This window comes from Heterodontus francisci, chromosome 29 (genome assembly GCF_036365525.1).
Source record: "Heterodontus francisci isolate sHetFra1 chromosome 29, sHetFra1.hap1, whole genome shotgun sequence".
NCBI classification, from domain to species: domain Eukaryota; kingdom Metazoa; phylum Chordata; class Chondrichthyes; order Heterodontiformes; family Heterodontidae; genus Heterodontus; species Heterodontus francisci.
The window spans coordinates 50,499,810-50,515,083 of NC_090399.1; the positions used below are offsets into that span (position 1 = coordinate 50,499,810).

General features: G+C 47.7%; 1 pseudogene; it reads right to left on the bottom strand.

The window, feature by feature from the left end:
* Window positions 1-15,274, bottom strand: part of LOC137346285 (interferon-induced very large GTPase 1-like) — a 109,204-nt pseudogene that overhangs the window by 46,561 nt on the left and 47,369 nt on the right.

Sequence of the window (15,274 nt, forward strand, 5' to 3'; positions counted from 1 at the left end):
ACAGGGTGGGGAGTTGGATGGGGTACAGTGTGTGTGTGACAGGGTGGGGTGTTGGTTGGGGTACAGTGTGTGTGTGAAAGGGTGGGGAGTTGGATGGGGTACATTGTGTGTGAAAGGGTGGGGAGTTGGATGGGGTACATTGTGTGTGAAAGGGTGGGGAGTTGGATGGGGTACATTGTGTGTGAAAGGGTGGGGAGTTAGATTGGGCACAGTGTGTGTGTGAAATGGTGGGGAGTTGGATGTGGTACAATGTGTGTGTGACAGGGTGGGGAGTTGGATGGGGTACAGTGTGTGTGTGAAAGGGTGGGGAGTTGGATGGGGTACAGTGTGTGTGTGAAAGGGTGGGGAGTTGGATGGGGTACATTGTGTGTGAAAGGGTGGGGAGTTGGATGGGGTACAGTGTGTGTGTGAAAGGGTGGGGAGTTGGATGGGGTACAGTGTGTGTGTGAAAGGGTGGGATGTTGGATGGGGTACAGTGTGTGTGTGAAAGGGTGGGGAGTTGGATGGGGTACAGTGTGTGTGTGAAAGGGTGGGGTGTTGGATGGGGTACAGTGTGTGTGTGAAAGGGTGGGGTGTTGGATGGGGTACATTGTGTGTGAAAGGGTGGGGAGTTGGATGGGGTACAGTGTGTGTGTGAAAGGGTGGGGAGTTGGATGGGGTACATTGTGTGTGAAAGGGTGGGCAGTTAGATGGGGTACAGTGTGTGTGTGAAAGGGTGGGAAGTTAGATTGGGTACAGTGTGTGTGTGAAAGGGTGGGGAGTTGAATGGGGTACAATGTGTGTGTGACAGGGTGGGGAGTTGGATGGGGTACAGTGTGTGTGTGAAAGGGTGGGGAGTTGGATGGGGTACAGTGTGTGTGTGAAAGGGTGGGGAGTTGGATGGGGTACAATGTGTGTGTGAAAGGGTGGGGTGTTGGATGGGGTACAGTGTGTGTGTGAAAGGGTGGGGAGTTAGATTGTGTACAGTGTGTGTGTGAAAGGGTGGGGAGTTAGATTGGGTACAGTGTGTGTGTGAAAGGGTGGGAAGTTGGATGGGGTACAGTGTGTGTGTGAAAGGGTGGGGAGTTGGATGGGGTACAGTGTGTGTGTGAAAGGGTGGGAAGTTAGATTGGGTACAGTGTGTGTGTGAAAGGGTGGGAAGTTAGATTGGGTACAGTGTGTGTGTGAAAGGGTGGGAAGTTAGATTGGGTACAGTGTGTGTGTGTGAAAGGGTGGGAAGTTAGATTGGGTACAATGTGTGTGTGAAAGGGTGGGAAGTTAGATTGGGTACAGTGTGTGTGTGTGAAAGGGTGGGAAGTTAGATTGGGTACAATGTGTGTGTGAAAGGGTGGGAAGTTAGATTGGGTACAGTGTGTGTGTGAAAGGGTGGGAAGTTGGATGGGGTACAGTGTGTGTGTGAAAGGGTGGGGAGTTGGATTGGGTACAGTGTGTGTGTGAAAGGGTGGGGAGTTGGATTGGGTACAATGTGTGTGTGAAAGGGTGGGAAGTTAGATTGGGTACAGTGTGTGTGTGTGAAAGGGTGGGAAGTTAGATTGGGTACAATGTGTGTGTGAAAGGGTGGGAAGTTAGATTGGGTACAGTGTGTGTGTGTGAAAGGGTGGGAAGTTAGATTGGGTACAATGTGTGTGTGAAAGGGTGGGAAGTTAGATTGGGTACAGTGTGTGTGTGAAAGGGTGGGAAGTTGGATGGGGTACAGTGTGTGTGTGAAAGGGTGGGGAGTTGGATTGGGTACAGTGTGTGTGTGAAAGGGTGGGGAGTTGGATTGGGTACAGTGTGTGTGTGAAAGGGTGGGGAGTTAGATTGGGTACAGTGTGTGTGTGAAAGGGTGGGGAGTTGGATTGGGTACAATGTGTGTGTGAAAGGGTGGGGAGTTGGATGGGGTACAGTGTGTGTGTGAAAGGGTGGGGAGTTGGATTGGGTACAGTGTGTGTGTGAAAGGGTGGGGAGTTAGATTGGGTACAATGTGTGTGTGAAAGGGTGGGGAGTTGGATTGGGTACAGTGTGTGTGTGAAAGGGTGGGGAGTTGGATTGGGTACAGTGTGTGTGTGAAAGGGTGGGGAGTTAGATTGGGTACAGTGTGTGTGTGAAAGGGTGGGAAGTTAGATTGGGTACAGTGTGTGTGTGAAAGGGTGGGGAGTTAGATTGGGTACAGTGTGTGTGTGAAAGGGTGGGGAGTTAGATTGGGTACAGTGTGTGTGTGAAAGGGTGGGGAGTTAGATTGGGTACAGTGTGTGTGTGAAAGGGTGGGGAGTTGGATGTGAGCTGGACAGTGAGATGGGACACCAGGGAGTGTCAGGACAATGAGATCGATTGCCAGGGCATCTCCAGGCTGGGTTTAGTTTCTGAACTGACGAAACATCTGCTTTCCGTATTGAAAACAGCTGCGTGTTATGTTCATTAGTTATTCTGACTGAGTTGGAAATCTTCCTTAATTTACTGAACCAATTGAACCCATCAGCAAACATTCCTTTACCTCTTTTTCTGATCATTATTTTCTTATCCATTTCAGCGTGATACTGTTTCCATTCCTCTGGTAACAGCTCCTCATTCCTGGTAACTTTTGCTATAATCTCAGCCTGTTGTTTGACTACATTCAGTGACTGAATTCGCTCCTGGAACCCCGGCTTAGCCTCCTCTTTCTCAGACTGAATCAGCAGGTCGATGTAATCTGGGGTTGATAACGGGTTTGGTCTGAGAGCGATTTCTTCAAGTCTTAAAATGCTCTGAGATGCTTTTTCAATCATTTTCCTGATCACCTCTAGTTTTGTCAGACCCACTTTGATCTGAAGCTGCAATCCCTCTACCACAGCCTCCAGCTGCTGACGCTCCCTAAGCACCTCCTTTGTCAAGTGTAAACTGTTTGTTTCCATTTTGCTCAGAGCTGTAAAGAATTTCTTCATACTGTTTGATCCCATCTCCCAGGATGTTGCATCAAAGTTCTCACTGTCCTCCTCCTCTTCCTCCTCATTGCTATCATCAGGATTCCTCTTGTCAGCAGGGTTTTCAGCAGCTGAACTTTGAGAAAGTATGGCTGAATTGTTGAACTTGAAGTGAACTGGAAAACCTTTTTTATCTTTGGGACACGGTACCTCAACAACATTGATGGCCTCTAGAACAGGGCGAACCTGCCCATCAGCGAATGTCACCAGTATTCGGATGTTCTCTGCAATATCTTTACCAAAAATGGAAAGAATTGAATCAAAGAGATATTTCTGGGAATGAGTCAGATGGGCCAAAGAGGCCTGAGTGACAAAACACACGGCATCAATTTGATTAATACCATCTGGGGAAGTAAAGAACTCTCGGATCTGATCAGTGAGAAGTTTATCTCGGGTTATCCCCCTGGTATCTCCGAATCCCGGCGTGTCTATGATAGTGAGAGAGTAATCAATCTGGAATCCTTCTCGATGGTGGAGTTCGTAGGCAGTGATTGAGGATGTCTGACTTTCAGCCTGGGATCTTCCTGTCCCTTCATCTATTAATTTGTATCTGAAGTTATCCTTCCATTCCACACCCAGGATGTAGTTGATCATTCCATTAATGAGGGTTGTTTTTCCTGCTCCTGTTGCTCCAAGAATGAGAATTGCCCTGACACTGTGTTTTGTGGTGGGCTTTCCGAAGGAGCATCTTACACAGTGTCCGTCCTTGTCAAGTATCTTCTTCTTTAAGGGGATTGTGTAAATGGAAGGGTTCCCACTGGCTGTTAAGTTGCTTACTCTGCGAAGTTTCTCTGCCAGTCTCTTGGGTTCATTTTCTGTTTCTATTAAAACCTCATCACTTGCTGCACTAGACCCTCCTTCTCCACAGTCAGCAGACACTCGCACTCTGTGGGATGTCTTGGGTTTCAATCCCTCTAAAGTATAACGACATCCGCTGTCTGTTGTCTTTATTTCCTCCCAATGTCCATTCTCCGTGCTAGAGGTAACTGCCTTTTCTTCTCTATATTCTATCCTGTACTGAACTATATTGACACCAGCTCCAATCTCAGTCGGCCTGTCCCAGGTGAGTATTGCAGAACACCAGTCTACCTGGAGTGTTAAAAGTTTAGCAGGTGGACTTGTTGGAAGTGTGGTGACACTGTAACTCTCACTGGCCATGCTGACCCCTGCCTTGATCTCTGCTCTGTATTGGAATTGATATTCCTGGTGTGTCTGTAACCCAGGTATTGTGAAGGAGTCTGATTGATGGGATGTATCCACAGTTGTCCATTCCTCCTGTTGGGTAGCTCGGTACTCCACCTTGTACCCAACAATCTCACCAGCACCGTATCTCGGTGGCTGTAATTGGAGTGTCACACTGTCATGTGTTGTTCCACTAACCACAGGTCTCTCCGGCTGTGATGGGGGTTTGAAGCACTGGGTCACCACAAACCCTCTCTCATACAGGTAAATCGATGCTCCTACATTACTGTCATCCTGCACAGAAGCAACAATGAACTTTGTTTTCCCTCGTGCTCTGTTGGCTGTGGCAAAATCCAGGAATAAGCGAGAGCACTCCCTCATCTTCTGGGATACAGACACTGAGTTAAACCACTGCTGGTTGTGATATTCTGCACTAACCCGGTTAGCAGGATTTGGTATCTGCATTTTCTCAGCTGTGTGAGATTGTAGGTAGCTGGCTGCTTCTGACAGATAGAAATCCTCTTGATGCAGTGATGTAAATGTGAAGCAGACCACATAATCTGTCTTTGGATCCAACACTTCTCTATCCAACTCACTCCTTGATTTTACAGAATGAATATCTTTCAATATCATGAGGTAAGATCTCACCACATTCATTTCCCGCTCCTTGTCATCCAGCCATTTGATCAGTGACTGGTGTTTGAATGGTGACTGTTCCCTGTTCTTCAGAATATCCACCAGTGATCCTTCCTCTTTCCCACCTCCACGGATAGATGGTAACACACTGGCTAAAGTCTTCTGGAAAACCAGTTTATACTCCAGACACATCTCTCGGAATTTCACTATCCTGTCCCTGATCTCTGGAAATTGAATAGTGATACTGTCTCCCATCAGATCATTACATCTCATCACTGTCTCATTGAGCTGCTCCAGTACAGACTGGGAGCGATTGACCAGTCCGATGCTTATGTCTCGTACCAGCTGAGCAGCTTTGGAGTCCAGTTTGTTGAGTGGGTAAAGCCAGACTCTCATGGGCACTGCATGCTCTCCATCTGCTCCCAGTAACTTTGGGAGGTTTCTGTAGATTTTGATGGCATCTTGGAATGTGGTGGGATTATTTTCCAATGAGAAATCCCCATAAAAGGTGCAGCTGAATTTCTGGGTATTGGTATTTTCTTCATCTGTCATTTTTAGGGAGGCCTCGCCCTCAGTTGCAATCTTGGGAATATGTTTAATCATCCCTGCCAGGTTACCCTGAATTTCCCATAGACTCTCTTCTGAGGAGACCTCTTGATCAAACACAAAGAAAGCCTGAGCCCCGTACAGCACTGCTGTAACCACATGAGTTGCTGTCCCCTGATCAAACACATACGGGTAGGTTACATTCTGCCGACCTAAGTGACTCATTGTCAGCTGTTTAAACCTGGTTGTTGTTCGGAACTGTAGTGTCACTTGGGCCTGTTGCTTCGATTTCTTTGTGTCGTTGAGATATTTCGCTGATCCTTTCACCGCTATCAAACCACCCAAGAAACTTGCTTTCATTGATGCGTCCACATTCAGAGCAGAGGCTTTCTTCTCAATGGAGTCGGATGCAATAATGTGAAACTCTGTGTTTCGCTGAGATTGTATAACAAGGTCATTCTGAAGAGTCTCAAAGTCCCACAATGTGACCCCTACAAAAGAAAGAGATCAAGAAATAGATGCACAATGAGATGAAGATAAGAAATTAGAAAAATAAAACGGGTGCAGAGCAGGTAATATTGATTCAGAGCCCTGGATTTGAACCATTACATGGCTCTCAGAGATTATTTGAGAATCTGAGAAAAGGATCATGTGGATCTGACAGAGAATCTGATGGATTGGATCACAGTGCTCTTAAACAAATTAATGGAGAATCTGATAAGTGTATCACTTGGCGCTTACTGAAATTAATAAAAATCTGCTGTAAAGGATCACATGGCTCCCATAGAAATTAATAGACAATCTGATGGAGAGGATCACACTGCGCACACAGAACAGAATAGAAAATCTGAAGGAGAGGATGGCACAGTTCTTCGACAAATTAATGGTAAATCTGATGGAGGAGATCGCACGGCTCTCATGGAAATTAATGGAGAATCTGATGGAGAGGATCACTCGATTCTTTGAGATTTGTATCTGTTGCCCTATTACTAGTATTACTGTATTACCTGCAATAAGAGAGTCTGATCGGCAGTCGTACAACATTCCCAGCTGGAATGGGCGGCCCAGAGCTGCCAGTTCCATTGTCACTGCTTCTGCGTGAGTCATTGTTCCAGTCTTTTCAATCCACGGAGTTACCTGTAATTGAAGGTTTAAGGTTTAATATCTGACACACAGCAGTGAACAATCCACCACCACAAGCACTTAGAAATTAATGATCAGAAGCAAACCTGTGTTGTGTTAACTGCTATAAAGTGTTCATGAAATTCTTGTGGGATTGACTATCACTTTTTAGAACACAGCATCCTAACAGTTATCAACATACAGTTTATTATTTAAGTGAAGTGGTATATTTTCATTAACAGAACAAAGTTGGTATCTCAACAAAGCAGGAAGTCAGGGTCTCATGTGTAAGAGATGTTCACAATCAAAATCCAGCCTCTCCATTGTTCAAATGGTGCATTGTGATGCTCCTGGGCCAATGTGGAGTGAGATGTTCACATCAATGTTCCATGTTCTTCCCATCAATGGTTCTGCGTTGTACTCAAAGTTCAGCGTTGTGCCAATCGATAGTCAGCGTTGTTCCCGATGATCTGTACTGTGCCCGATGGTCTGTGTTGTGCCTAAAAGGTCTGCGTTGTGCCTGTCGATGTTCTGTGTTGTGCCCCAAATGTTCTGCATTGTGCCTGTTGATGGTCTGCGATGTGCCCGTCCATCGTCTCAGGATCTGTTCCCCAGAACTTACATATCGATTGATAGATTCTGTGCATTAGAGCACTGTACTGGGGAGTTTTGAAATTAGAGCTTTACCTTTAAAAATTCAGTTCAGAATCTAGATTGGAGGAGCTGCAAAATGAGAAGGGGTTGATTCAGTCAGGTGATTGTGAGCAAGATGGACGACATTTCTCATGACTGTATGAGTGCCACAGAATAATTAACACAGGACCAGGGCTGGGGACAGGGAGAAAAACACGGGACCAGGTGACAGGGGTTGAGAAACACGGGACCAGGGTACAGGGATAGAAACACGGGACCAGGGCACAGGGGGAGAAACATGGGACCAGGGGACAGGGAGAGAAACACTGGACCGGAGGACAGGGAGAGAAACATGGGACTAGGGGACAGGGGGAGAAACACGGGACCAGGGGACAGGGAGAGAAACATGGGACCAGGGGACATGGGGAGAAACACGGGACCAGGGGACAGGGAGAGAAACACGGGACCAGGGGACAGGGAGAGAAACACGGGACCGGGGACAGGGGGAGAAACACGGGACCGGGGACAGGGAGAGAAACACTGGACCGGGGGACAGGGAGAGAAACATGGGACCAGAGGACAGGGGGAGAAACACGGGACCAGGGAACAGGGTGAGAAACATGAGACCAGGGGGCAGGGAGAGAAACACGGGACCAGGAGACATGGGGAGAAACGCGGGACCAGGAGACAGGGATAGAAACACGGGACCAGGGGACAGGTGAGAAACATGGGACCGGGGAACAGGGAGAGAAACATGGGACCAGGGGACAGGGAGAGAAACACGGGATCAGGGGACAGGGTGAGAAACATGAGACCAGGGGGCAGGGAGAGAAACACGGGACCAGAGAGACAGGGAGAGAAACATGAGACCAGGGGGCAGGGAGACTAACATGGGACCAGGGGACAGGGTGAGAAACATGAGACCAGGGGGCAGGGAGAGAAACACGGGACCGGGGAACAGGGTGAGAAACATGGGACCAGGAGACAGGGAGAGAAACACGGGACCAGGGAACAGGGTGAGAAACATGGGACCAGGGGACAAGGGTGAGAGACATGAGACCAGGGGACAGGGAGAGAAACACGGGACCAGGGGACAGGGTGAGAAACATGGGACCAGGGGACAGGGTGAGAAACATGGGACCAGGGGACAGGGAGAGAAACACGGGACCAGGGGACAGGGTGAGAAACATGAGACCAGGGGGCAGGGAGAGAAACACGGTACCAGGAGACAGGGAGAGAAACATGAGACCAGGGGGGCAGGGAGAGAAACACGGGACCAGGGAACAGGGTGAGAAACATGGGACCAGGGGACAGGGTGAGAAACATGGGACCAGGGGACAGGGAGAGAAACATGAAACCAGGGGACAGGGAGAGAAACATGGGACCAGGGGGCAGGGAGGGAAACACGGGACCAGGAGACAGGGAGAGAAACATGAGACCAGGGGACAGGGTGAGAAACATGGGACCAGGGAACAGGGTGAGAAACATGGGACCAGGGGACAGGGAGAGAAACACGGGACCAGGGGACAGGGTGAGAAACATGAGACCAGGGGGCATGGAGAGAAACACGGGACCAGGAGACAGGGAGAGATACATGGGACCGGGGGGCAGGGAGAGAAACACGGGACCAGGGGACAGGGTGAGAAACATGGGACCGGGGAACAGGGAGAGAAACATGGGACCAGAGCCTGGTACAGAGAGAGAAACACGGGACCGGGGGACAGGGAGAGAAACACAGGACCAGAGCCTGTTACAGGGAGAAATACACAGGACCAGGGGACAGGGAGAGAAACACAGGACCAGAGCCTGTTACAGGGAGAGAATCACAGGACTGGGAGACAGGGAGAAAAACACGGGATTAGAGCCCAGTGCAGGAGTGCTGATATTTTGTACAGTTATTGTTCTTGAGGTGATTATCAAGATAGTGAGGGGCGAAGCAATGGAAAGATTTGAAAACAAGGATGGGAATTTTAAAATCGAGGTGTTCCTGGACCGGGAGCCAATGTAGGTCAGCGAGCACAGGGGTGGTGGGCGAACAGGACTTGGTGTGAGTTAGGACACAGGCAGCAGAGTTTTGGATGAGCTGAATTTTACAGGGAGTGGAATGTGAGAGGTCAGCGAGGGGAGAATTGTAATAGGTCAGTTCAAAGGTAACAACGTCAGGAATAAGAGTTTCAGCAGAAACTGAGCTGGGACTGGAAGAGAGACAGGAAATATTCAGAGATGGATGCAAGCTGTCTTGGTGAAGGAGACAATATGGTGTCAGAAGATTAGCTCAGGGTTAATTAGGGTGTGGAGATTGTGGACAGTCTGGTTCAGTCTCTGACAGTGATCAGTGAGGGAGATGGAATTGACAGTGAGAGAACAGAAAATGATGGAACAATGACGACAGCTTCCATGAGGATGAAAGACATTGGCTTTGGTCTTCATAATGTTTAACTGGATCAGATGGCTCAGCCTGGACAGGATATGGAACAGGCAGTGTGAGAATCCAGAGGAAGTGGAGGAATTGGGAGAGCTGGTGGTCAAGTAGAGCTGGTGTCACCAGAAAACTGATATTGTTATGTTGAATGATGGGGCTGAGGGGCAGCTTGTACATGAGAAATAAAAGGATAGATCCTTGGGGGAACAGTGTAAGAACAGGAAAACATTGTAGGTGATTCTCCAGCTATTATTGGATGGATAGGAATGGAAACAGGTGAGAGCTATCCCTCCCAGCTGGAAGACAGTGGAGAGGCGCTGGAGGAGAATAGTGTGGTTGTCCGTGTCAAAGGTCGCAGACAGGTCGAGAAGGACGAGGAGGGAAAGTTTACATTTGTCACAGTCACATAGGATGTCATTGGTGACTTTGATAAGAGCTGTTTCAGTACGGTGACAGGGGCAGAAACCTGATTGGAGGGATTCAGTTGCGGGAAAGCCGGGCACGGATTTGGGAGGTGACAACAAATTGAAGAACTTTGGAGAGGAAAGGGAGGCTGGAATTAGGGAGGCTGGGAAAAGGATCAGTAGTTTGCAAGGACTGAGGGATGAAGGGTGGGTTTTTTGAGGGTGGAAATTTGATGACAGCAGATTGAAGGAGAACGGGACAATACCTGAGCAAACAATATCAGCTAACATGGAAACAGGAAGGGAAACTGGGTGATCAGCAGTTTAATGGGAATAAGATCGAGAAAGCAGGAAGTGTTGGTTAATTAGACAATATAATATTTGAGCTACAAAGTGCGGAATTGTTAAAAGCTGAAATATTCCACCTTGCATCAGCCTTTCCTCTAAATCACTGACACTCGGAATGAGAGTAAGTGTAAAGTGACTCAGACGAGCCAGGCCCACAATGATACACAGTTCAGGAAGGTGTAAGTGAACTCACACAGGCCGGAATTTTACAGTGGATGGACGGAAGCCACACTCCGACGTGAAAGTGGGTGGTGATCCCGCTTCCGCTTAGCCCGGGGATCCATCCCGTATTTTACGGGAGCCCGGGCATTAATTGTCCCGTGGCGGGACTTCCACCCACTTGAAGGAGGAAGTCCCACCTCCGTGAGCTGCCGGCCAATCAGCAGGCCTCAGCTCTTAGTCCTAGCAGCGCCATCGGGAGCAGTGGCCATTGCTGGGACTGCAGCCCAGCCGACGCTATGGATCGAGGAGAGAAGTTTCAGTAGGGGCATGCCTCACCAGGAGGATTGGTCCTTCCCTGGTGAGGCTGGAGTGGTCATTTGGGGGGAGGGGTGTCTTGGGTCCTGGGGGTGGTTTGGGAGGCAGGGGCAACCCTCAATCGGGCACCCTGTGCCGCACTGACATGCCACCACCCCCCTCCCTGGGTCACGGAAAGGCCGGCAGCTATCGCTGGGTGACCTTTCACAACTCCAGCACACCCATTTGCCTCGGGTAAAATACCCGTGGAGGCGGACGAGGGCCCTTAAGTGGCTGTTAAGTGGCCACTTAAAGGTCTTGATTGGCCTCAGGTGGACGGGCCGTTTCCCCCCTCCCAACACCACCACCCCCCCCTCCCACACCCCCCGCCTGACCACCGTAAACTTGTCCGGAGGCGGAAGCGGGGCGGGTAGGTCTCCTGGAGCCTGCCATTCAATTTTACACTGCCTCCACGCCACCATCCGACATGGGGTGGCGTAAAATTCCAGCCACAGTTTCTGCATAGAATGTGTGTGTGAACTTGAACAGCCTGTAACAGAAATGAAACATTAACTTGGAGAGAGTCAACCTGAAAATGAATGTTTGTCTAGAACATCTGTAGAATTGTGTTTCATGGATAAAGAAGCAGCAGGATTTGATGGATCATAGAAACATAGAAAATAGGAGCAGGAGTAGGCCATTCAGCCCTTCGAGCCTGATCCATCATTCATGATGATCATGGCTGATCATCCAACTCACTAACCTGTTCCGGCTTTTGCCCCATACCCTTTGATCCCTTTCACCCCAAGAGCTATATCTAACTCCTTCTTGAAAACATACAATGCTTTGGCCTCAACTGCTTTCTGTGGTGGCGAATTCCACAGACTCACCGCTCTCTTGGTGAAGAAATTTCTCCTCATCTCAGTCCTGAAAGATTTACCCCGTATCCTTAGACTATGACCCCTGGTTCTGGACTCCCCCACCATCGGGAACATACCTCCTGCATCTACCGTGTCAAGTCCTATTAGAATTTTATAGGTTTCTATAAGATCCCCCCTCATTCTTCTGAATTCCAGCGAATATAGTCCTAACCGACGCAGTTTCGCCTCATACGTCAGTCCCGCCATCCCAGGAATTCCGAAGAAGGGTCACTGACCCGAAACGTTAACTCTGCTTCTCGTTCCACAGATGCTGCCGGATCTGCTGAGTGGTTCCAGCATTTCTTGTTTTTATTTCAGATTTCCAGCATCCGCAGTATTATACTTTTATCCCAGGAATCAGTCTGGTAAACCTCCGCTGAACTCCCTCTATAGCAAGAACATCCTTCCTCAGATAAGGAGACCAAAACTGCACACAATATTCCAGGTGTGGCCTCACCAAGGCCCTGTATAATTGCAGCAAGACATCCCTGCTCCTGTACTCAAATCCTCTCACTATGAAGACCATCGAGAGCACCCAGGTCTCGTTGCATATTCCCCTCTCTCAGTTTATAGCCATTCAGATAATAATCTGCCTTCTTGTTTTTGCTACCAAAATGGATAACCTCACATTTATCCACATTATACTGCATCTGCCATGCATTAGCCCACTCACTCAACTTGTCCAAATCACCCTGAAGCCTCTCTGCTTCCTCCTCACAACTCACCCTCCCACAGCTGATTCTTTTGAACTTTCATCAATTGTCTTTTTTCCTTATCCATCCCTGGTCTGTCTGGAAAATGTACGATCGAGAGTATCATTGCTTCCCCATATCAACACTGATCTTTAATCCAAACTACATCTGCAGGGTTTAGGTCTCTTTGGTTCTTTGCTCTGGAGCATCTAGCATGATTTTCCATTTAAGATGACCTTTTTTCTCTTTTCCCTCCCTCACACATTCTTGGTCTTCAGCACCAACACATGGCTGAAGGGTTCTTGGGAGTGTGAACCATTCTGTCTTCAACCACCTACCCATAAGCAACTCACATGGAGACAGACCATTCTGAAGTGGTGTTGATGGGTAATTTATTACCCAACCAGCCCGTGCTTACAAAACTCGAAACGCAGTGTCCAATACTCGATGTGATTCCGCGATTGTACATTTGTGAAATAATCTTCAGTGTGCTAAGAATTATGCTGACAATCAATTTAAGACTGCATACTGGAAGCTACATATATTAATACACAGGGCCCTGTTCTTTGCAGACAGAAAGAACATGTATGCACATTGCGCCTGTTCCAGCTGAACAAAATAATTGACAGTCATTCGCTGGTTCATTCCTCAGGGCAGTACCTTGATCAATCAGAGTCAAGCTGCCTGATTTAAATTTAAAATAATGCTTGGCAGTTAACTGTCAGTCATCATAAACTGGTGTATTCTCCATGGCAACGTCTCTAACAATCAGAGTTTACTTGCCAACCAATCAGCACTCTTTTTTCATACCGTAAAAATATGTTGTTTCCCCTTACATTGGTATCCTTGCAGATTACCCTAATGGGTGCAAGACAAAAAGCTTCAACATGTCTTTTTCCAGCAATACTCAAGAATTGTATTCACCCACAATCTGTAACCTCATGGCCCGGCATATCCCCCACTCTACCATTACCATCAATCCAGGAGACCAACCCTGGTTCAATGAAGCGTGCAGGAGGGCATGCCAGGAGCAGCACCAGGCATAACTCAAAATGAGGTGTCAGCCTGGTGAAGTGACAACACAGGATACTTGCATACCAAACAGCGCAAGCAACATGCAATAGACAGAGCTAAACGATCACACAACCAACGAATCAGATCTGAGCTCTGCAGTCCTGCTACATCCAATCTTGAATGGTGGTGGACAACTAAACAACTGACAGGAGGAGGAGGAGGAAGCTCCACATCCTCAATGATGGGAGAGCCCAGCATATTAATGTAAAAGACAAGGCTGACACATTTGCAACCATTTTCAGCCAGAAGGGTTGAGTTGATGATGCATCTTGGCCTCCTCCTGAAGTCCCCAGCATCACAGATGCCAGACTTCGCAAATTCGATTCACTCCACGTGATATCAAGAAACAACTCAAGGCACTGGATTTTTGTGCCAGACAGGAATGAACAAATGTTGTAATTCATCCATGCGCTCTTTAAATGCTAGCCATTGCCTATCCACTGTCAACCCTTTTAGTAACGTTCCCCAATCTATCATAGCCAACTCACGCCTCATACCTTCATAGTTTCCTTCATTTAGATTCAGGACCCTAGTCTAGGATCAACTCTCTCACTCTCCATCTTAATGAAGAATTCTATCATGTTATGGTGTGGATCAGAGTGACAATAAGGCTAGGTTTCAGTCTTCTTCATCTCTCGGCATTTCGCAAGGGTTCTTTTGACGGTCTGAACATGTTATTCTGTAAACCTGTATCCCCGTGGATAGTATGGTGATGGGGTAATGATGTTGAACCCATACTGTTCAGTGAATTCCTTAAATTCTCTGGATGTCAATTAGGTGCTACTGTCACGTATTAATCTATCGGGAATCTCTTGCTCGGTGAACCAAACTCGTACTGCTGAGAGGATTGTTGTAGCTCTCAAGTCTTTTACCTTCTGTATAAAAGGGAACTTTGAGTCATAGACTGTGACTATGAAATACCTTTCTTGATTGTATATGAATAAATTGGGTCCTGCACGATTCCAGTGTCTGGGTGGTCTTTCAGTAGCTATCGTCTCCTCCTTCTGCTGTGTGTTTCAGTACATCTGGCATACATTGCATGTAGACACCATATTTTCAATGTCTTTGTATATGCCTATCCAGTACACAGCTGATCTGTCTCTGAGCTTACACTTCTCCATTCCATATGGCCTTCATGTATCTTTTGGAGAAGATCTTCCTGTACTGTTTTGGGTTTGATTATTCTGGATCCAGCCAGCAGAACACCATCTTCTAGTGAGATATCATCTCTGATGGACCAGTACTGCCCTCTTGCTGGCTGTGTGTGCTGTATCTTATCAGGCCATCCCTGGATCACTTGCTGAGATAGCGTCTGTAACTCCTCGTCTTTGCTGGTCCCAGAGGTCCCAGTGGTGGCAGAGGGGGTGTTAAATGACAGAATAATGAACAGCCCTGGCCAAAAGCACAAACATGGAAAAAAAACAGTGGGAAGGCACATGGTAAAAAAAAGAATAATGAAACAAATCAAAATAAAATAAAAAGAAAATGAAAAAAGACAAAAGAAAAAATAAAAATAAAAATGGGGGTGGGGGGCCAGTCATGCTCTGAAATTATTGAACTCAATGTTCAGTCCGGTAGGTTGTAGCATGCCTAATTGGTAAATGAGATGCTGTTCCTCGAGCCTGCATGGATGTTCACTGGAAGACTGCAGCAATCCCAGGACAGAGATGTGGGCATGAAAGCAAGGGTGTGTGTTGAAATGGCAAGCAACCGGAAGCTTGGGTTCAGGTTTTCGGACTAAGCGAAGGTGTTCCGCAAAGCGGTCACCCAATCTGTGTTTGATCTCCTCAATGTTGAGTAGACCGCATTGTGAGCAGCGAATACAGTATACTAAATTGAAAAAAGTACAAGTAAATTGCTTGGAGTCCTTACGGAAGGCACCCTGCCACTCCATTCCCTT